Below are 24,283 nucleotides of genomic sequence, written 5' to 3' on the forward strand. Positions count from 1 at the left end.
GTGTAACGTCCAGCTTATTCAAAGATGGTATATCCTCGAAGTGAGCGTCAATAGTCTCGATGTAGATATCATCGTCCAGAAGCAGATTCCGCAACCATCCGCGTTTCTCGAGTCCCTTGACGTATATGATGGGTGGTGCGTCGTCGTTGTCGTCGTCGTCCATCACCACCTTCGTGATCAAACGCCTAGCCCAGCAGTACGGAATCGTTCCATCCTCCCACTGTATTCCATGATGATGCGTCGTCAGCCAAGAGGCTTGTGATCTCTCCGCTCTAATGAGACCGCGCCATGGTCCGCAGGGTCCAAAAATGTAGTGAGAGAGAATATTTCCATTTCTCAGCACGGCAACCTCCTTCACGACAAAGTTCCCCCTGACGATGAAGCCTTGCAGATCCACGAACGTTGGTATGGATATGGTTGATCGTTGTTGTATCAACGCGTCAAGAAGAAGACGACTACAATCGTTCTCGATGAATCGCGGATGTTTTATATATCAGGTTCTCGATGTTGTCACGCGCTTAGGTGATTCTGCGCACAACGTTGGTCAACGGATTGTACTGAACCACGCGATCGTGTATGATGAGACAGTAGGCTGTAGTATTCGCCGGTATGTCTTCCATGCAGTCGAATTCTAATCGCACGTCGACGGTGGCAGTCTTCACAGATTCGCTTTGTCGCGAACAATCGATGACGACGAAGGGGCCGCAAAATCCAAATTTGTCGATGGGAAGAAGCACCTCATCATAATTGCCTCTATAATACGATTTGTAAAACCGCGCGTACATATCATACAGGATGGCGTATCTCTTCTTGCTGAAATCGAGGTTCAAATCGTCGTATGGATAAAATTCCGAGTTTAGATAAAGTTTCACGTTAGTTAATTTGCAATAGTCGAATTTAGTTATTGATCTCGTTATGTTATTCTTTCGACCAGTCTGCAACGCAAAGATGACGTATCGCGGCTTCTCGAGTTGCGTTGTTGCCTTGACGGTCCATGAATGCTTAGTCGTGCTCTGCAGCAGAGGAAATTGCAGATCTCACGAGCGGAAACTCATGCTCAGAAATCTTCCACTCTCCAGAGTTTGTAGCATAGCCAGCTTGTTGATCTTGTTCAATGCGACGTGGGGCATACGCCACTGTACTTTGAGTAATTCAATCTCAGGCTGAATCTCGGCATCGCCTCTTAGACAATTGTTGTCGTTGCGCGAGCGTATAAGAATCAATTCATGACGTGCATTAATCACCACACGCCTGTAGTCTTCACAAAATCCCAGCAGCATGCTAAGCGGTATGCAAAAGTTAAAGTGGTCCTCTTCGCCGTTTGAAAAAGTCATGATATCCCATCTAGCATTCTTCAACATCCCATTCCTTGATGCCGTCAGAGATACATAGTTTTTCAGAGTGGAGGTTATTCCGGCGTTTCTGCTGCGATCAATGTCCACACCGTTGAGTTCGTAGCGAATCTCATCGAACATGAACGCTACACAATTGTTCTCCAATACCACATGCTTATTCGCTGCAGGTTTCTTTATCGTTAATTTACCCTCGACGTAGAGAAAACTCTCGGATGGTAACGTATACAAATCTTGATGTTATATAGGTATTCGTATTTCATCGCTGTATCCAAACGTTGTGTTGTCATACGGATTGTACGTGTGAGTCTCGATTTTAACGATGCGATCGTCAAAGATCGGCTTGTCTCCGATGTTGAGAATCTCTGTCATTTTCGATATTTCGTACTGCGAAACCCAAAGATCTCAAAAATGCAACGTTCAATGCGGTGAGCTTCCTTCTTTTATCAGGTTGTTGAGTTGAATTATCACTCGATACCGTAACAGCAGTTGACTTCCTCGGAAAAATATTACCTCTCGCAAAATTGTCGTTTAACACGAGCATCACCAACGCTCCAACGTTCTGTTACTCTTACCGCCGCCGCCGCACGTGTAATCTAATGGTAATCTCCTCGCCGCGAAAATCGAGTAGTCGTCCCTCTTGATCTACAACGCGTATCGTTAGCTCCGTAACGTTCCTGACGACGATCGGAAGATAAATGATCTGCGCAGGCGTTTCTGATATTTTATATCCCGGTTCCACCCTCGGCGAGAATTCATGTATCGTGTGCACGCGTCTGCCATTGCTGTATGCACCGGCAGTCACGCTGCATTCCACACGAATAATGTTTACATTCATTATTTTTATCGACACATTCGATTCGTGCCATTTTCCCGGTTGTAAGATACGATTCGCAGAGAATCCTAGCAGCGATCCTATGTTGTTAGGTTTACTGAAATTCACTCTGTATGCGCACTTGATTTCGCTCTTCATCGTGTTGTGATTAGCGCGCAGTACTATCGGATAATCCTCATCGTTGTCGTCCTCTCGTTTCGTTAGATGCGTGACGCTGCGCCGTGCACCGTCGACGGGACGTTTCACACGCTGTGAGTGTATGAGCGTGCGTTTTAGATATTGGTTTATGGTGTTCAATTCATATGATCCATCGGGAATCGTAATCTCCGTGTCGTCTTCGCCAAAGTAGAATTTATTGTTTGAAGCGTTCACATTTGGTATCGTGTGATACGTTTCGAAGACAACCAGACCGAGTTCGTAATCACCATCACTCAAATCTATGGCTGGAAAGTAGTTTGCCGTGAGGATGCTACTCTTGCCTGTCAATGTAAACGTCAACGACATGTTTCACAAAATACAGAGAGAATACTGAGCCACTGCATTGGATCGTCAAGCTTTAAATTCGTCAACTGTCTGGAGAAACTGCAGACTCAATTGACCGCAAATTGTCTGATTATACTTCTAATAGGATGTGCGGTTGTACTCGATCTTCACTGCATTGCCGCCAAGATATTGGACTAACTCCTTGGGCGGTTGAAGATTACCGAAACTGTCGAAATATAGGACGCGGTCGCCTCTCTTTGCATACGCTACCCAATGAGTACCAGGGCCATCTGCATCGTCCAGATTTACGATACCGCTCTCGTTTCGACGTACACCGCTTATCGGTAACCCATTACGCATGAAAACACCTCTAAAGTATGGTATGTGCATGCGCCTTGCCAGTTGATCCAATTGTAAATTGCTGGTTACACCCGTAGGCATCTTTATCGCCTTTTTGACGTTTTTTTTTTCTTCTCCGTTACTGCGCCTGTCCTCGTTTGTACGGGGCGAGATACAGTCCGCGACCTTCCATCGTGCGATGGTGACGCTGTATTTCTTGCAGTTGACGCTGCACGGCTTTGCTGTCGTTCATCGCTTTCGTGATCCCCACTGCCCCGGCGGCCAACGATTCGAGCGCACCCAACATCGGTAGAATCGGCAATACACCGCCGCGTTTCGCTATCGGAAGTATCCGTTGCTTCGTCGTTCTTTTCTTCGTCGTCCTCAGACCCATACCGAGCTTCGTCTTGGCCTTCATTGCTGCCCAGACAGCCATGGAGGCGGCTCTCTCTCCCAAAGTCGAATCCCTCGCGAAAACACGTTCTCGCGCTCTCTTGGCGAGTATCCTGTCCGCCGCGTGTCTCTCGGTGAGATCCTTACTCCGTGAATACGCTATGTCGTGCTCGCGGCATGCTGCGTCCAACGGATTTATACCCGGATCACCTCTGGCTAATCGTTTCGCGAGTCGAGTACCCGGCCCACAAAACTGATAGCCGGGGATGTGCAGCTCGAAAGGAAGCGTGTTTATCGCGCGATTTAGCAGACTTCCACCTCTCACTGATTCGTTCGTCGCGAGCGCCGACATTCACAACAATCCCTGATCAACGGTGCCGGACCGTCGATGTGCGTTCGTTGCCACGGTTGATTATAATGTTCGTAACAACGGCGGAAAGTCTGCACCTCTGAATCCGCTTTTATATGTTCCGGGAGCTTGTTCCGCACGTGTTCGATATAGTTCCCACACACTTGCAGTAGAACTACCTTTGGCACAAATTGTAACTGCTCAGCGGTTAAATCAAGTATATCGAAAGGACTCGTCAGCGTGACAAACATTTTGATACTGAGCGATCCGCGGTTTCACGCGCCTATAAATACGAGTGCGACTCCACACCTAGCAGTGACAAAATGAGATTCGTGCAGCAACCATTGACGATACGGGTTACAAACTGCGAGGACAGATTACGACAGATGGGGGACAATGAGGCGATACGTAAACATGGCCCGATGCTACCGACCACTATACGCGCGATCATCTGCGGTCCCTCGAATTGTGGTAAAACCAACGTTCTGATAAGCTTACTGGAAAGTCCGCATGGTGTACGTTTCGAGAACGTGTATGTGTACTCGAAGTCGTTGCAGCAGCTGAAAAGCAGTACCTAGAGAATCTGTTGACATCGATCGATGAAATCGGCTACTTTACATTCTCCAATAACAGTGACGTCATTTCACCGTGCGAGGCACGTCCAAACTCGATCTTCGTCTTTGATGACGTGGCGTGTGATAAGCAAGATACGGTGAGAGAATACTTCTCGATGGGATGTCACTCGAACGTCGACTCCTCTATCTCTGTCAGACGTACGCGAGAATACCGAAACATCTTATACGTGACAACGCAAATCTGCTGATCCTATTCAAACAGGATGGTACCAACTTGAAACATGTGTACAATGATCACGTGAATACCGACATGCCGTACGGTGATTTTTGTTCATTGTGCCACAGTTGTTGGCAACGCGAGTATGGATTCTTAGTGATAGACAAGGATAGTGCGCTTACTAACGGGCGGTACAGAAGAGGATTTAACGAATGTACGGTACCGCAAAGCGGTTAGTCGTTGTGGATATCCTGTCGGGGTGAAACGCGAACGATCGACAACATGGTTGGAAGCAATGATATTCGCGAGCGTGAAAAGATCGTGATGGAGATTGAGAAAACGAGCGAATCGATCCGCAAGAAACATCGTGCTCTGAAGACTGGTAAGATCGAGGATGATATCGCGGTAAGGAGACACCTCGGACCTATTATCGAACCGCTGCAAAAGACCGTTGACAACTCGAGCATGCGCGCGATGAAGGATGAGCCGGACGTGGTGGTTGAAGTACCCAGCACCCCGAAGCGCGAGTCAGACGTAGGGCTTGAAATACTACGCGCCCCGAAGCGTGAGAAGAAGAATGTGATAAGGACTGGGATAAAGAGGAAACTAGTTGTTGAATATTGATAGTTTAGTTGTGCTTCATTTAAAACAAGTCAAATAATGTATACGAGTGAATGCGAGAGACAACGCTAATCAATGTAAGCTCAATTAGTCCGGATATAGCGATCTCTCAGGATCATTCGAGAAACGTCGAACCACATTATTACTCATGCGCAAACATGTGGATCACAATCGTTTCCGTACAAAGTTGGGCACTCGCATTTCAGTAGTCGATCGATGAAGACGTGTTTCGTAATCTTCATTAAAATTCATTGTTCTTTCTTATACTTGAGTTATTTTTTTCACATAATCCTCATAATCCTTATCACTAGTGAACGGCTCGTTGAATCGCAAATCACATAAATCGAAACAGCTTCGAATCGAATCGAGCGATGCACCGGGTGCGCCAACGATAACCTCTACACCGCTTACGACGATTGGAACCGTACAATCGCCGATGAATCTTCCAACCGAGGACGAGAGCATTTTCGAAATCACGAACGAATCGTTCGCGACGTCCGTTCAACGAGAAGTGCAAACGCCAGAGGGTCAAGAAGCGTTGTGAGCTCAATTGGGTCCACTGGGCCAAAAGTACATCGGGGCTGTTATACGTGGTGACAAAGACATAGATAACGTTTACGGAGTTTATTTGAGCAATGATGGAATGAAGTTCGGTTGTAAGCCGTTCGATGTAGACTACGAAGATCACATAATTCTCGACAATGTTCGATACAAAGGTACACCAGGTCTTTACGAGCTGGTTTTCAAGAGAATTCCCGATGACATCGTGTACACGGATGACGATTTGGAAAAGTACAGGAGCATGCTGTTGGTGACGAACGCGTATAGACGCGATCACAGCGCGCGAGGTCAGGTAAAGAGTAACAGGGGACACAAGTACAAATACATAATCGCACCGTTACTACCAACTGCACCTAAGACGAAATCCGGAAGAGGATTACCCCGCGCTATGACACTGAACGACAATGCGATCGATTACGTGCATTGGGACGATTCAGTGAGCTGGTGGAGCGTCTACGATTGCTCAACGCTTTGCGTCAGGCTGGATACAACTCTCACGACAACGAGATGCTGTCGATCATCGAGGAACTTCGAGAAGCTGGCCTCATAATAAATTGACTCGTGTATCGTTAAAATGACTCAATTCGTCGACGTCACTCGCATCGAACGTGTATCAAACGTGTATAAACGGCTCAACAACGGCTAACGAACGTGTTTGAACGTGTATTGAACGTGGAACGAACGTATATCGAACGGCTTTCGAACGTGTTTGAACGTGTATCGAACGTGTATAAACGGCTCAAAAACGGCTAACGAACGTGTTTGAACGTATATCGAACGTGGAACGAACTTCGCGAGGCTGATATCATTATAAATTGAACGTACCATCGGGCACGTGAGTCAATCGAGCGGTGTTACTTGTAACGCGAAGATGACAATCAACGAGTCTGAAACGTTATTGCAGACGAGTGATAACATTGCTACGAAATCTAATATGGAGAAGAGCATCAATACTTTAAGAGTTAAACATGAAGAGCTCGAGAAGGAAATCATCGATATGCAGAAAAAAATCGCCATGTTAGATTTCTACCGAGACAGTGTTGACCGGAAAATAGACAGAAGAGTCGCTGAATTAAATGAAAAAATAGATAAGATGGATAAAAGATTCCCTACCGTTTACAGTATGCTTAGAAATCATGTGGCAAACAGCAACTACGAGACACGGGTAGGCTTCATTGCGGATTTGCAAAACGTTAACGCCCGTTTGGATACATATCAAAAAGAATCTAACGATAGAACACGTGAGCAGGAAAAGATTAATGCAGCTCAAAAAGAATTTAACAATATGGTGCATGAGCAGAGAAAGGTCAATGCAGGAAACATAACTGCAATGGAGAAGAACGTTTACTCGGCATGGGATGCTATAATGGAGCTCCGATCGAAGCATCCAAAAAATTAAATATAAACGCAACAGTGTATTAGAAAACAGCGTCATTACGAGTTGATTGGTCGATAGCTCTTCACTCCCTACGATATGGCATCGGTGAAATCTGTTGTCAAAAGTTTCGAAAAGCGTCGACTCGTCGAAGAACTGCATGCACCAGCGAGAAGAAATTTCCCACGAAGACGGGTCATTGTGTGTGGATTTGACGATCTGTGGCAGGCTGACCTCGTTGAGATGCGTCCGTATTCTCATGTCAACAGAGGATACTATTATATACTTACTGTCATCGACGTACTGAGCAAGTACGCATGGGCCGTGCCGCTCAAGAGCAAAGGTGGAAGCGAGGTAGCTGCTACGATTGCCAGAATAATTCGAGGGAGCAAGAGATGTCCGAAAAACTTGCAAACCGACCAGGGAAAGCAATTTTACAATACTGACGTACAACGACTCATGCGGAAACATAACATCAATCACTACTCCACGTATTCGGTGTTCAAGGCTTCGGTCGTCGAGCGATTCAACCGAACGTTGAAGAATAACATGTGGAAGATGTTTACGCTCAACGGAAATTACAAGTGGGTCGATGCGCTACCGCGGCTCGTTGCGGAGTACAACACCCGAAAACAACGAACGATCGGCATGCGACCCGCCGACGTAACCCCCGTGATTGCTGAGAGACTCTTGAGTATGGTGTACAGCGCGATAAAGATAGCAGGTCCAGCCAGGTTTAAAGCGGGCGCCTCGGTACGTGTCAGCAAGTACAAGACGGTCTTTGAAAAGGGTTACACACCAAATTGGACCACCGAGGTGTTTAAGATCATCAAAGTGCAACATACCAATCCCGTGACCTATATACTTGAGGATTATCGTGGAAAATCTATCTCAGGAGCGTCCTACGAGCACGAGTTGCATCGCGTGAGGTATCCGGACGTGTATCTCGTGGAGAAAGTACTGCGCAGGAGAGGTGACGAGGTCTACGTGAAGTGGCTGGGATTCGATGGATACACAATTCATGGATACACAAAGACAATGCTGTTTAATACATTTATTTCTTTCTTCACAAATATAAGGATATATAACAATATGATATATACGATATATGAAAATATAAGAAAATACAATGAAATACAACTCTTTATTATTATCCTATGATACATATTTTATTATTATCCTATGATACATATTTTATAACGGTACGCGGTAATGTCCCCACGGTAAGGTGTTGTAGACTTGGATACGATGTATCGTTTATCGTCATGCGGACTCAGAGCGATTTTCGTCTCACGAACGGTGTACACGTTATGCAGCTTTGACTGTACACGGGATTGATCTCGAGTCATTTCTATGCGATCTTTCAAACACTGCGTGTAATCGTCGAACGTTATTGTTCGTGTGACTACATTGGTCTTAACACCTTTCGCTTTCTTCGTATTTTTTTTACCGTCTACCTTCAAAGCATACATTTTCGCTCTAAGTCCAACGAATTCGGTCATTATAGCGCCATTGTTCTCGTCTTTCATTAAACCTGGTACTTTTTTGTTCATGAGCGGAATACTATAAATGTTGTCGGGCGCGTAATCACTCGTGTCGAATCTCGGAATGTCGCGTTTCATTTGATCGTACACGTCCTCGCACTCGATATGGTAAATTAAACTATCGGTATCCGTGTACACAACTTTGCATTTATCACGATAAAGAGGTAACATGTACTCGTGGTGAAACTCGTACAAACAGACCTTGGATATATCGAGGATGCACATACCCACGTAGATCGGTTTGTTGAATTTCACCTCGAGCTTACGCATTTCGATCGCGACTAGGTTTTCCGAAAAGACGCTCCGACTGTGAAAATTCGGTTTAGCGATCATTGCCTTCGCACCGTACCTTCCGTTCCATTTCGTTAACAGCTTAACGTCTACGTGATTGCGAACGTTCTCCATGGTTTTTCTAAATACCGCGTTATTCATCAGTTTATATAAATGTTTTTCAAAATCGTTTTTAGCGGCGGTTCTAAATCGCGTATTCAGTTCGATGTACTCGCGGAGCTATGGAGATTGTGTAAATTCTAAGACGCGATGAATTTTTGTGACGCGAAGACCGTGACGCGTACACTGTTGCAAATTGCGGTAATGAATGACGTACCGCTTCTTATCGTGTAACGTTGCAAGCAACTTATCCTGTCGGCTGCCCGGCGGCTTATCACGCATCGGACAGAACGGTAGGTCGGCGTGCGCGTCATGGAGATGCTGCGGATACTCGAGATCGACTTCAAGTACGTATCCTTTTGGCGAATCGGGAGCGATAGCGTTCACGTCGAAATTGGAAGTGTCGTCGACCCAACGAAAGTTCGCATAGGGCAGTGGTTGACACATCGTCTAACCGTACAAATTATTAACATCAAAATACATTAAATAAGATGAAGGTTTTGATGGGTCGTACAACTGCATGTACTTATTGTTGGCTTGTGCGTACCTGTGCGAACATTGGCTTAGGCCGCCGCGTATACTGCGTTCTACGAACATGACCATATCAATATCGGTAAGGAGTTCGAAATTTATACGAGTATGTTTGAGCATCGCGTCCCATGTAAAACCGGACAAAATGTAATAATACGCGGGATCAAGACCGTAACTGTTGATGCAACTATCGCGGAAATTTTCGAATACGTCTGCCAACAACAAGACATCCGTTTTCAAGTATAAATCGCTGTACTCGCCGAGCGTTCGAATGGCGAACCGTTGCCACACGCTAACAGCATGCGCGTAATCGCTCTCGGATACCGTATTACCGGTTAGCGAACTGTAGAATGATTCTCGCGATGGTAAGCGAGTATCCTCCAACTTTTCGGCGCAATCCACATATTCGTACGGGAAGACACCTTTTCGCGTAAGTAAATCAAAGTCATCGGTAGAGAGGTGCGCAAATTCGGACCGTACGATTCTGAGTTTATCTTTACTGAGAAATGATGACAATTTATCCAAACTACTATTCAGAAATCTTAACGAATCGATGAACCGTAATTGCACGTGGTTTCGGTATTTTTTGTCATCCGACTCATTAACATGTTTTGTAAAGGAAATATATTTTTCTTTATTTATCGGTAATACATCAACATTGCCCTCGAACGCGGTGGCTATTTCTTTAATGATAAAATGTGAGTCGTAGCCTGAGAAATTATGAAACACTATCGGAATGGTATAGGAATCTTTGTAATTTAAGTTACAATTAGAATGTGCGGGATCTCTGTACCGACCGGTGAGATGGCAATGATCGTGTACTCGCGTGTCGTCTGACGCGAACGGTTTCTTACAGATATGGCAATGCGTTGAACTGTTAAATTTTCCACACTCATCTCGCGTTAGATTTTCCATGGGGACATTTCTCGATAGAATTGATTTCACACGATGCGCTAAATCTTTTAATTGTTCGACGAACCACGCTATGCAGTCGATATCGCGACGGGATCGATACCCGGATAACGACTCGTCATAATTACATCGCACGTAATACGCAATGCTGAATACCTGGTGACGCTGGTACAGCTTCGGGTCATCCTCCTCCCCCGTCTTCTGCAGGATACATTCCAGATCGGCGTACACGACGAACGGTATTCTCTCCTTCCTGTTGTAGTTGGTGAAACTTAGCCACTTGTCCTCTTCATTTGGCAGAACGATGGCGCAGTCATTCATTCGTTGGCAATCCGCGGTGTGGGCCTCCAATTTCTCGTTGGTATGGAAATAATGTAGGCATCTGCAAGAATGGATGGATTTGTTACTTAATTTATTCTAGCAATGCATAAGTATTTATTGATTATATAAAGGTATAATAACGCTACTTACCGATCGCAAATGTATTTTTGCCCGTTCTTCTTGCTCAGTTGCGAGCTCACCAGCCGAAATAGATTCTTGATGCACGCGAAATGTCCCACGTTGTCAAGCGGATCCTGCATGTACAGCAGGTTCGCATGCTTGCACTTCTTCTCATCAGCGAGTCGTATCGGCACGATCATGAGTTTTTCCTTTTCCTTCTTCTTCTCCTGGATGGCGTATACGTTTACTGAGATATCGTTCAGAAGCTCAAAGTTTTTTATTTGCTTCAACGACACCGGAAACTCTATGCCCTGGAGATTCAGCACCGTTTATAATGCGGATGGGAAGATTTGCGTTCTGTGTGTTCTTCCGCAGGATGAAGAGCGGCAACCACCGACCACGCGAAACATGCATTGTCCTTCGATTGCACGTTCACCACTGCTTTTTTCAGCTTTATCTCCTCCGGTAATTTGATTTGACATCCAGCGTGCATCGGATTGTGCTTGTTGATGTTGATGGTCAAGTTCAATATACGCGACAATGCCCACCCGCTATCGCGCTCCTGGAACTCCTCGAGAGACGCCAGGGTGGGTTCGATCACGTATTGTGTGAACCACTCTTGCAAATCCAATGTCTTAAAGAGTTCACGATTTCTCGTGTTTATACTTTTATTGGCGGTCTTCTCATCCGCCACGAACTTCCCATTGAACATGGTGTTCACTTTTACGCTGTTGTGTCTATCAATAGCGTTCCGCACATGCTTCAGCACTATGATGCGAGCATCTTCCAAGAATCGTCGTGGGTCGATGTAATCCACATTGATCACTGCACCGGTCAGAACACGGTTTTTGAACGCGGTATCAATCTCTCGCCAAGAGAGTTCCGCGCTGGAAGGCTGTTCGGCGTGGTCACCGCCACCGACGTGTATGAAGCGTTTTTCCAATTCCTTCTTCAATCCCTCGAGCTGCGCAATTCGAGCCACTAACGAGTGATTTCGTCCTAGAGATAGTCGTGGACGCTTAGCACGACATTGTTCCTCTAATTGCTCGATGCACTCGTCACAACGTTGCACCCATGTGAAATATTCACCCAAAGTTGTCACTCGCGATGATTCTTCAACAAGATCTTCATCGATTTAGTAGAGTTCCATTTTGAGAAACTTTTTCCACAACACTTTTACTTTTCACACAAATGTTTCTTACAAAGAACTTTACTCGAAGTCCTTACTCTTTTATATTAGGACAATGTCTTATGAGAAGTTTACCGCAAATTTAGAATTTATGGCTAGTGGAGGGGAGACATCGCGTAAGGCGATTGGTCAGAGACGTGGGTGGGGGTGTGGCAAAGAGATTGGTTTCAAACTTTGTGAGAGATGGGACTTGGTGAGGAGGGGAGACATCACAAAGCGATTGGCTAGAGGCGCGGTGGGTGGAGATTATGTGAAAAAATGAGAGAAAAATTTTGGAATTTTAGTTTTGTTATCGATAACCTAACTATTGATAACCTAACTTTGTGTAATATAATAGTTTAACTTTGTACGTATGAAATCGCGATCAAGAATATAGCACAGCGCAAGATTAAGTTCTTGATATCATGCAAAGGAACGGAAGAGGCGATGAGGTATAAAATTGTTATTTTTATATATATATATATGTTCTTTTATTTTTTTATAAAATTTGTATATATTTTGAATGTTTTTTTATTATTTTTTATAAATCGTCATCATCTTCTTCGGAGGAGACCTGCGATTGTGAAAAAGGAGGCCTATGACGGTGGAGGTTGGTTGGTTGATGGTGATGATTCCTTCTGTAAAATAAATATTATAAATTGAAGACTAAGATTGACTTTTTCGTAATATACATTTTTTATTTAATATTACATACCTTTTTATCAGAGATCCGAGCACTTGCACGTGCATTGACGGCAAACGTCACAAAATCGCGTGATGCTATTAAAGGTATTGTGTGTACCCTCAAAGTAACTCCAGTCGAAGCAAGATGTATCGCTATTCCAGTACTCCAGGTGGGAGTTATACATCGATGATGACATTGATGGTCGACAAGGCCAAGTACGTTCATAACATCTACCTAAATCTTTATCCATAATTGTCACATCCACATGTCTCCTGAAACCCGCAGAAATCTTAAGATGCATAGAATAGTTGCTACTATAAATCTTTTCAACAATTTTCTCCACGTAATAAAGATTGGTTTCATTGTATGGTTGTACACCTTCACTTTCCTTTCTCCTACACTCTTCACGTGTTTGTCTGTATAATTTCCATTTTAAGCAACGAGGCCACTCCCGGACATCCTCCTGCCACAGATTCTCCTCAACAGCTTGTCTCGTGCATCGTTCACTGGTTCCATGTATTCCGAGTTCTCAGTCTCGTAAGAACTGTACTGGTGATATACCCGCGAACTTGTTCCACTTTTCTCGTGGGTCATCGAGAACATCGATTATATATTTTTTTAGCTGCGAGTGAGTATTCCCCATTTCTTCTCGAAGAACTTGTTACCATAGCACTTCTTTCTCACATTGAAAACATGAAATCTCGAAATGCTTCTCGTATTACATATATTGGATATGTCTAGGAATGAGGAGGAGTTTGCTGCTACTTTGGGTTTTGGAATGATGGAGGGGAGACATCGCGTAAGGCGATTGGTCAGAGACGTGGGTGTGGCAAAGAGATTGGTTTCAAACTTTGCGAGACATGGGACTTGGTGAGGTGGGGAGACATCACGCAAAGCGAGTGTCTAGAGGCGCGGCGGGTGGAGATTATGTGGAAAATGAGAGAAAAGTTTTGAAATGAATTTAGAAAAAGTATGAAAAAAGATAAAAAGTAAAAAGAATAGTGTTTATAAAACTTTGTACATATGAAATCACGATAAAGAGTATAGCATAGCGCAAGATTAAGTTCTCGATATCATGCAAAGAAACGGAAGAGGCGATGAGGTATAAAATAGTTATTTATATATATATATATATATATATATATAATATATATATATAAATGTTCTTTTATTTTTTTATAAAATTTGTATATATTTTGAATGTTTTTTTATTTTTATAAATCATCTTCGGAGGAGGAGACCTATGACGGTGGAGGTTGGTTGATGGTGACGATTCCTTCTGTAACATAAATATTATGATTATTACCATTATAATATTATAATAATTATACTTACATGATGATACTGAGTAACGTACAATGTTTTACTATGTGCATATTGAACACATGTAACGCGGGAAAATCATATATAGTGTAGCTCTGCAAGATGTGCACCAGAGACCGCGTATTCCATCCCAGGTGTCTACTTCGTGTCTTCGTATAACATACACTGTAGATCCTAGGTTTACTTCTCTTGGATTGATCGTACATGACATGCATAAGTATGTAGACCTAGCATTATCGTTCGTTGTATAGTAACAATATGTTGCACATACGATGGTTAGTGGGGAAAGGACCACTCTTTGGTATTCCGGCACTGCTCTGTGGATGACTTCTACGTGACTGTCATCACTACTGTACCCACTTTCTTCTGCTGTCAGGCTTTCCTCATCGCTGTCCATTAAAAGGCGTTCGCGGGCGGCCCGGTTCTCAATATCATCAATATCCATCTCGTGCCATTTCTTCAAACACTTTCTCACTCAACACTTTATACAGAACTTCTTTCTCAAGCTTCAAAATTCGGAATGCTCGTTTTGGAAATATCTTAGAAGAAGGAAGCTAATTTTAGGATGATGAGAGAACAAACAGGAGTAGGGTTTGCTAGAGGCGAGGGTGGAGACTTTGCGAGAGATGGGACTTGGTGAGGAGGGGATTTGTTGTTAATTTTGGGAACGTAGGTAATAATCTTCAGACCCGTGGTTTATCCGCTGGAATGTTTGATATCTTAAAATATATCTAGCATTCTAGCAACCGAGTGTCGGCGCTCAAATGGCGGCCGACCCGTGGTTGCGTAAACATTTTTTATAAATATTCATTCCTAGAAAATAGATAGAAAAATGCCGCAGAGTCATAACCATAATCTTAATTAATAATCCCTAAAATAAAGACTGATAAAGTGCCGCAGGGTCATAAACATACCCTTCGTGATGTCATACCCCCCCTCACCCCCGGGTTTGAACCGCCGACTTAGAACCGACTTGGGTTAGGACCGCGCATGAGTCATAACTGACCTGGGTTAGGATCGATCTTACCCCCTCCCCAAAAGTGGATTAGAACTCTCCTATACTCTCTACTCGCACGGGTAGGAGCGTTCAATTTTCCCAATCTATTATTGCGGGATCGAGAGCGTCGGTTGCTATTACCTCGAACGTATTCTTCTTCAATAGATTGATCATCGCTTTCGATAGACACAGATGCAAGGGCAGGGTGCGTGTTATGACTATGAGCGATTACATGCTTATTAAAACAATTATTAAAGTACTGAACGCAGCCTTCTTTAGGTATACAAAATAATCTAAAAATATAAACAAGCTACTTATCAGTGAACATTTAACTGTTATATATATAACAATCAATCCTATAATAGTGTATAACATATAATTAAACCAGCTTACGGTCTTTTCATACAATGTCTTTGTTCGATGGTGTTTACCTATTTCTTCCGCTTCCTTATATAATTCACCCAGGCTAGAGCTAGCCGATTTTAATAAGTTAATATCTAAGTGAGGTGTTTTACCGATATTCAATAATTGCAGCTCTGATACATTTACGTCATTGCGCTTGATATCCTCGCATAATTTATTGATCGTGAGGTTAACATTTTGAATAAAATCTTTATCGCGTGTGTCTATTATGCTTATCTATGCTTATCGTTTGACTGTGTAGTAAAACGTTATCTGAAATGGCATCGCATTCCGGGGATAGTTCGATTAGGCCGGTCGAAAGCAATTGTGTACTCCGCGGTTTGTCATCATTACAAAGAACGTGGAGGGTCTCCTCCCGCGGCGTAGAATAAAGCCAGGAATTTAAGGATTCCAATTGATACCAGACTGTGCTATGAATTTTCATTAGCCGAATATCGCATAATTCTTTTAAAATATATTCTAATCTAGCCGATCTCAGCAACTCTGATTCGCAATTATGGATAGTCGAGACTTGATATAACAGGTCTGTTTGCCTACATATCATCACATCGTTAATCTTTTTACATTATGTGATATCTCTATCGGTTAGATGGGTATACAATTGTTTATCAGTTCTAAGTCCTAAATATGTATGTATCGGATTTATAAACGCGTAAATGTTTTCTTTGTTTTGTTTAATGGGTAACGGAAGCAAGCGATATAGAATAAAATCGTTTTGTTCAATTAACGGAATTTGAATTACATATACTAACCTATGGTTTTTATAAAATATATTGATTTCGTTTGAGTCAATTAAATTAGTAAACTGGTTGGGTTCTAGTACTACGGGCAATTTCTTGTTCTTGTTCATATAATGTGAGTCTCCTAAATTATGGAATAATTCTTTCGGTGTGAGAATTTTGGGATGAAGTAGCCCCCTGCGCGCTAGCAATATAGCATTGGTAAGAATTTCTAGTTCCAGTTCGTATTCTAATAGCATCTCTGTACATTCCAACAAATATGAGTTCGCTTCAGTGTTCATTTGCGTCACGCTTAATCCAACGGAATTGTTTAATAACTGTTCGTTAAGTTTGTTTAAATTAAAATCGGTCTCTCTGAATTTCAGGTTGTTTGCTGCAAAAGCATTACTAAATTTAGTAATAGCTGATTATACGATACTGGTTTGCTTTTATATAAATCTGCTAATTGTCTGGAGTTATTATAAGCAAGGTCGATCTGGTTATTGTAATAATCGGCATCGAGCGAATCTAATGTGCCGAATAAAATTTTCGTAATTTGTCCTACGAAGTCGAAAACATCACACTTAACTTTACCACTACGATTAATGAACTGGAGTGTGTTATCGGATCGTCCTATCATATCATTGATAGTTTCTCTGTCTGTTTTTAAGACCGTTAATTTACGTTGGATACGTTCTAATTCTTGTAAACCGGAACATGTAATGTCTCGTGCGTAAAAGCTATAACATAGAATTTCGATTTTACTCGTATAGAATCTAAGTATGTTTTCTTTTCCTTCAAGAGGCGCAAGATTTACGTAATTAATAAATTTCCAGTGATCTCTAAAAATAGAAAGGCCGCCTAAATTCTCGAAATAGACCCCTGTCAGTCGTTTCAATGGTTGATTTACAAAGGCCTCGAAGGATTCTGACCTAGACGTCACTATCCACATCGTCCTGCAACGGAAAATGTGCACGTTTTAATTTATTGACATGCAGAATTTGCTTTCGTTTACCCCTTTTAATCTCGTAATTTACATTGCTTATCCTACGTATGATTTGGAATGGACCATCACATTGGTCTGTTAATTTTTTACTACCTGTTCGGACCATTTCATGTAATACGTAAACATAGTCGCCCGGATCCAATACTAATGGTTTTACCTTTCTGTCTTAATATTCTTTTGCCGATTCTTTCGCTTTGAGTAAATTGTCTCTTGCGTTTTTCCTTAAATATGTTAGTTTATCGATCAAATCTACTAAAACTTCTTTATGGGTAACCCCTTGTCGCGGTTCTATAAAAACAGATGGTAAACGCGGTTTTCGTCCGAATATGAGCTCATATGGTAATATTTTCGTTCCCTCGTGGTATGCAGTATTATATGAAAACATTGCGGCATTTAAGAATGAATCCCAGTTGTTCTGATTTTGGTTTTAAATATTCAGCTAATACGTGATGTGAGCGCTCCAGTGCCCCATTGGATTGAGGATGATAGACGCTAGTTTTTATTTGTTTCATTTTGAAAATTTTTGCAATCTCTTTCATTAGTTCTCCTGATATGTTACTATCCTGATCCGAAAGCAATTCCTTAGGCGAGCCAAAAGTGTAAATATATTTATTAACAATTATATCGGCTATGGTCGTACTATTTGTGTCTGACAAAGGGTATGCAGTGCAAAACTTTGTTAATTGATCTTGTGTGGTCAATATGTATTTATGTCCTTTTTCTGTTTCCGGGAGGGGACCTACAATATCTATTGCTACTTTGTCAAATGCACTTGGGATGTCGGTTATGATCATGGGTGCTTTTGTCTTTTCTCTAACTAATTTGCGTTTCTGGCAATCGTGACAAGCTCTGACATAATCTTTTACATCTCGTTTCATGCCATCCCATGAATAATACTGTTGTACTCGTTTTAACGTCGTTGTAACGCCTTTGTGACCTCCAATTTCTGAGTTATACAATTGTTTGAGAATGCTTTGTTTTATAACCGGATCGTCAATTTTTTGGGTTAAGGATTCTAATGAATATACTTTAATTGGCGTATCTTTAAATATTTTATCATCTGAGTTACTTTGGGTTTATGCACAGGATCTCCTATAGATGCCATTGAAATTACAGTTTTATTATTCGAAATAACATATTGTTTTAATTTAATTAGACAGTTAAACACGGTTTCGAAATTTATCGGTGCCGACTTATTGTCGCGCGTGACAAGATTTACTTCGGTTAAATTTTTCCTTTTTGTGATTTCAATGTTTCCGGGTGTAATTGTTATGTCCTTTGCTTTATTTTCGTTAGTTGTTGTGCGAACAATTTTAATTTTAGAAGAAGAATGATTTCTTTTACCAATAGTCCTTTTATGGTACCTGAAGTTTGAGGGATTATATTGTCGGTCCTCCACAAGGAGTCGTTCAGCGCATGCTGTAAAAACAGGCTGTAACTTATACCTGGGTCCCTACTACATGACGCTTCTATTGGCAAGGCCGATATTGGCGGATTTCTGGAAAGCGCGTCGGCATTGGTATTCTGTTTTCCTTCTTTATATAGAATAGTGTAGTTGTATTCTTCTAATTTTAATCGCCAACGCATTAATCGGGATGACGGATCTTTAACGTTGAAAAGCCAAACTAAAGGTTTATGATCGGTAATTATTTTGAAAGTTTTTCCATATAAGTACGGTCGAAAATGCTTTGTTGCCCACACAATAGCTAAAAGTTCTTTCTCTGTAGTATCGTAATTTCGTTCTGCTTTATTTAGGGTTCTAGAGGCGTATGCAACAGGAAAGTCGTTACCTATTGGTCCTTGCGACAGAATAGCACCTATTCCTTCATCACTGGCATCAGTTGTCAACAAAAATTCTTTATTGAAATTGGGATATTGTAAAATCGGTTGGCTTAATAATAATTGTTTTAACTTCTCGAAATTAATTTGTTGTCTTGTCTCCCATTTAAATGGTACGTTCTTCTTAAGAAGCGAAGTGAACGGTTGCGTAAGCTCACTGAAACTTTTAACAAATCGACGGTAATACCCCACAAGTCCCAGAAATTGTTTAATGTGTTTAACGTTTTTGGGGACGAGGTATTCTTGTACGGCTTTTAGTTTTTCCGGATTGGGTCGAACCCCCTCATTTGATATTACATGGTCTAAATATGTTAATTCTCGTTTAAAAAATTCGTACTTATCTAGTTGTAAACTAAGGCCAGCTTCTCTCAGTCGCTCGAAGAGTTGAATCAGCTTTTGTTTATGCTCTGCTAATGATTCCGCATAAACAACAATATCGTCTAAATAAACGAAACAACCATTTCCTAGTAATCCCATTAGAACATAGTCCATCAAACGTTGAAATGTCGCGGGAACATTCTTAAGTCCGAAAGGCATTTTTATATATTCAAAGTGACCATTGGGTGTGTTAAAAGCAGTTTTTGAAGCGTCTTTCGGATCCATAGGAATCTGATGAAATCCCGAAGCTAAATCGAAACATGAAAAATATCTAGCTTTGCCTAGTTGGTCTAAAATATCAGATATGTTTGGTAAAGAGTACGTGTTCCCGACTGTTTTTTCGTTCAATTTACGGAAATCGATCATTAATCGCTATTGCTTATTGCCGTCGGCGTCAGGCTTTTTGGGTACTATCCATAACGGTGAATTGTATGGTGACATCGATGGCTGAATGTCTTGTTCGAGTAGTTTATTAATTTGAGTTTTAATTTCATTTTTATGAATCGGCGGGTACCTATATTGTTTTACGCATATAGGAACATCATCGGGTGTATGTATAGCGTGTGTAATCTTGTCTGTTCCTTTTAATTTGTCTCCTGGTAAATAAAATATATCATTAAAATTTTCAATCACGGGTAAAATTGATTGTTTTTCTTCCTCGTTTAAGTGATTTAATCGGAGGCTTTCTTTCAACGAGTTCAATCTTGGTAATAAATTATTCGAGGTTACCGAAGCTATCTTATATGTAGGGCTGTCCCTCGGGCTCGTGGTGATGTCCACTGGCTCTACATCGATTACTGGTATCTCTAGATTTATTTCTTTGTCCGTCATATTAGCCGCATACATATGTTACGTCGCGGTAAAACCTCGACGACATATACCTGCAGGATTTTCACTGATTTCATGACCAAATGTCACAATATTGAGATAAGTAATAACGAACGGCGCCGGTATGCGTCTAGGCTTAGCGCATGCTGTGACCACATGGCCATCATAAAATAGCTACGAAGGGCTAAACGCCGCTGGCACTGCACAAGAATCTATTCAGTTCCATGAAAATTCCTGTAGCGCATTTTATTTATGTATAGATATATAACTAATAAATTTTAGACATATAAGAACCGCCTTTTTGTAGTGAGCACGCGATGCCGCGAAGAACGACTCTCTCAATAGAAAATAAGGTAAAAAGTCATTTCACAAAAACATATTATTCTATCTCTGGATTGCAAAGAGATAGAATAACCGTTGAAAAACGCAGTAAACATCCTTCACGTTGTAAAGTTATGGCGCAATCGAAAATATATTAGCTACACCGTAAGTTGTAAATTTAACGAAGTAACAATTTAGGGCAGGTTCTGTAGGCCTGGGGTAGTGTTTACGCGGAACCTCCCCACTATAGAACCGTGATAACACTAGACGACGAAGGCGTGGGTCCCAAAGTTCGAGACACCCTTAAACCTATTGGTCAAAGTTAACCCCCACAAGCGCAAATTTTAAACGCCCACCCCTTCGTCTAAGGTATAAAAAGAGCTGTCGATGCTCGGAACGGCGGAATTTTTCACTTAGAGTTTTCCAGAGTGTTTCCTAGAGTGTTTCAGAATTCTTTCGGTACCTTAATTTAGTCGATTTGATTCCGAGCATCTAGCATTCAGTTAGAGTCAGTGCGTAATTCGAGAAACCGAGCGCAACCCAACCAGGGCCCAGAAAGAGTGAGAGAGAGTCTGCGGCCGTTCACATCGTAGGAACAAGATAGGAATTACAATTCCTACGGTTACGAGTTCGACTACCAATTAACATGTTTAAGACCCTTTATTTTAAATACCTTTGTTTTAATTACCTTTTATTTTCAATAAAGAAGTTAAAATATAAAAACGAGAAATCTTGGTGAAGCTTCTTTTCCATTTTATCATTTCTCTCCCGTTCACATTTGTTAATTCCAAGTTATTGAAAGATTCTCGACTGGCGCTGCCGAAAAGCGTGGCCCTGGTCGCTCAAGTTGGCGCTACCAAGGAGTGTGGCTCTACCTTGTGTTCATAATCTCTTGATAACCCGCGAAATCAGATAACGTATAGTATACTTATGCCTACCAAAAAGGGGCGTAGAGTTCAAGAGAAGAAGTTTCGCTATCAGGTGCGACTCGCTTTTTCCAACAACCAAGATCCGTTCCCCTTCTTACAAAAATTATCAATCCTCGAAACGAACCAAACCTTGAGTAAAACACCCTTACGTTATCCGGAAAGTAACTATAGAGAACAATTACCCGAATTACCGTGCGATTCGTAAGGGTGATCCGCGACGCGTGGTCTACCGTTTACGAGCATTGTTTGGATTAACCAGGAAAGAAATAGAAATACCGAACTCGTACCCGATTCTTCCACCCGTTACAGAATCATAAGTCCACATTTGTTGCAACCTGTACTCTCCGTCCCAGGGTAAATTACTTGAATGTATTGACCCGAAAAGGAGCCTTTCAAATTATCATCGGACGTAGCAATTTTCCTTATAATTTCAATTATCCAATATAATTAAATCGGGCAATGTGCCGCGGAAGAGTACACTCGTTTCACCCTTCTCGAATTATCAACTCGGTACTCGAATACCAACGGCGAGCCTCCGCGGTTTCGTGTATGCAATACAAGGCGTTCCATCAATTCACTAGCCGTAGCCTGTTTTGCTGGAACTGTGTTAACGGACTTCCCTTGTCGGAACAACGCTCTTGTATTTACATATATAAACACGATCTAATGGTTGGATTCCGACGGTACGCTCGACGTGCCAAAATTGTAAAACCAAACTCGCCGTGTATTCGCCATTTTACAGTTGTGTGGCGTGTATAGACTGGCATTCTGCGTTGTGTGAGGAATTAAGATCCTCCGGGGAGGATATTCTCTAACTCGCGGATTCAACCGTGATTCGTTTTCGGGACGAGTTGATAGTAAGATTTCCGCTCGCTGTTGAACAGAGTTAGTCCGCGTCATTTCGCGACCGGCCAGGACGTAACACGTTTATGCTTTTCCCGTGTGATTTGTCTTTATTACGCCTTCTATTAAGGAAACACCGTGTTCTAATTCTTGTTGACTTACAAGTGCATTGTCCATATTGCATTGCATAGTTTGAATTTCTACGGCACAAATACTTCGACTAGGTAATGTTGTTCGAGTACTGAACTCTAATGGAAACGTTTGATTATTACTGATTGTTACCGTCCGTGTTTGAAAATCAATTTTTGCGTTTTCTTGGCGTAAAAATGTAATGATACCCTGTTCCTTTAAAGGAAATTTATTGGGCACTACATGAAATTCGTGAATTCCTGTATCGGACTGTAAGTATGCGGTTCCGAGGGTCTACTGTTTTTCCTCGGTTATGCCTTGAATTTCTATTTTATTGTCTATGTATACGAGTGTATCTTGATTTAGAGCGTTAGCTTTAATGATATTTATATCTGCGCCGGTATCTAACAAGAATCGGTCTCCTGGATTTCGGAGTTCGTGAAAGGGGATGCAGACGAGGTTTCTGGAGACTGTTCTAATTGTATATGTTCTTGCTCCCGATTTAAGAGAAGAACCGGATTCGCGCGGCTCGGTGTTTGGCCTGGGCGTCGCGCGCTTCTCGCTGGGCCTTGGTAGTTTAAATTTTGCGAGTATGAACTATTAGATGATTGACTATTATATCGATTGGATTGATCATTGCGTTGATTATCGTTTGAATAGTTTCTGTGATTATTGAGGCTAGACTTCCGTATGCGACCCACCTCCGATTTTGACGAATTTTTACAGACATGTAGTACATACTATATGAAGTCTATGACACAAGTGCGAATGTGCGGAAACGTGTAGTTTCTGAGGTATTCAAATTTTTATTATTGTCTTAAAAGTAGGATTGGTAAATCTACTGATTAGCGTACCCACCTCCTATCACCTTGTCCTTGACATATATTATAGAGGTCACCCTCCTGAGTGACCTTCAAAAGGTTTTAGCCGTCGGTCGTTGTTTACTAAAAAGTTATTAACAAAAGAAGTTTAATGATTTTGCACGAATTTTCAGCCGTCCACGACAAGCAAAAGGTTATATTTTCCGAAACTGGAGCCCCGGACACATACGCTCGGTTTCAGCCCGCTTCGCGGGAGGGCGGGGGGCAGAGGCTTCGCCCCCCCCCCCCCACCAGAACCAGTGTAACAAATTTCACACAGATTTCGATCACTTGGTACACGACACGGATGCCGGCGGGGGGGAGGGGCGAAGCCTCTCCCTCCCCGCCCTCCCGCGAAGCGGGCTGAAAACCGAGCGTACATGTCCGAGGCTCCAATTTCAGAAAATATAACCGGTAATTATACACATAAGGAGACATAAGTTTCGAAAATATAGTAGTTATTTTGAATATGAACGAACAAAATTTATTTAAAGCAGTGAATCATTAATATATAGAATAGTTTGTTTATAAATACAAAGTATTCTTTATTTTAACCAAAAGCACAAAACAGGTAAATACAAATTATTTTCTGCTTTAATCGAAATTAAAGACTTTTTCGAAACTACTTTAATCGAAAGTGAACAAACAATGACCGACGGGAAAGGTCAATGACCTTGACCTTGTTAGGGGTCAAGGTCAGTGTCAAGGTCAGTCAGAGATCATTTGGTGCGGGCTGTATAAAAGTAAATATTTACTAATTATTTTTCTTTTTATACATCTAAAAAGTGCATCTGAAACTTTATTTAGCTCGAATATGCATTTAGCTTAAAATGTGAATATTTCAAAAAGTAGAAGTTTCCGCACATTCACACTTGTGTCATTCGTCTTCATTTAGTATGTACTAGATGTCTGTAAAA

The 24,283-nt window shown here is 41.9% G+C and overlaps 1 pseudogene; it reads right to left on the reverse strand.

The window, feature by feature from the left end:
• Nucleotides 1–16,079: 16,079 nt before the first annotated feature.
• On the reverse strand, nucleotides 16,080–17,195 carry LOC113561600 (annotated as a pseudogene).
• Between the last annotated feature and the right edge of the window lie 7,088 nt (nucleotides 17,196–24,283).

The sequence above is a fragment of the Ooceraea biroi genome, chromosome 3 (genome assembly GCF_003672135.1).
Source record: "Ooceraea biroi isolate clonal line C1 chromosome 3, Obir_v5.4, whole genome shotgun sequence".
Classification (NCBI taxonomy): domain Eukaryota; kingdom Metazoa; phylum Arthropoda; class Insecta; order Hymenoptera; family Formicidae; genus Ooceraea; species Ooceraea biroi.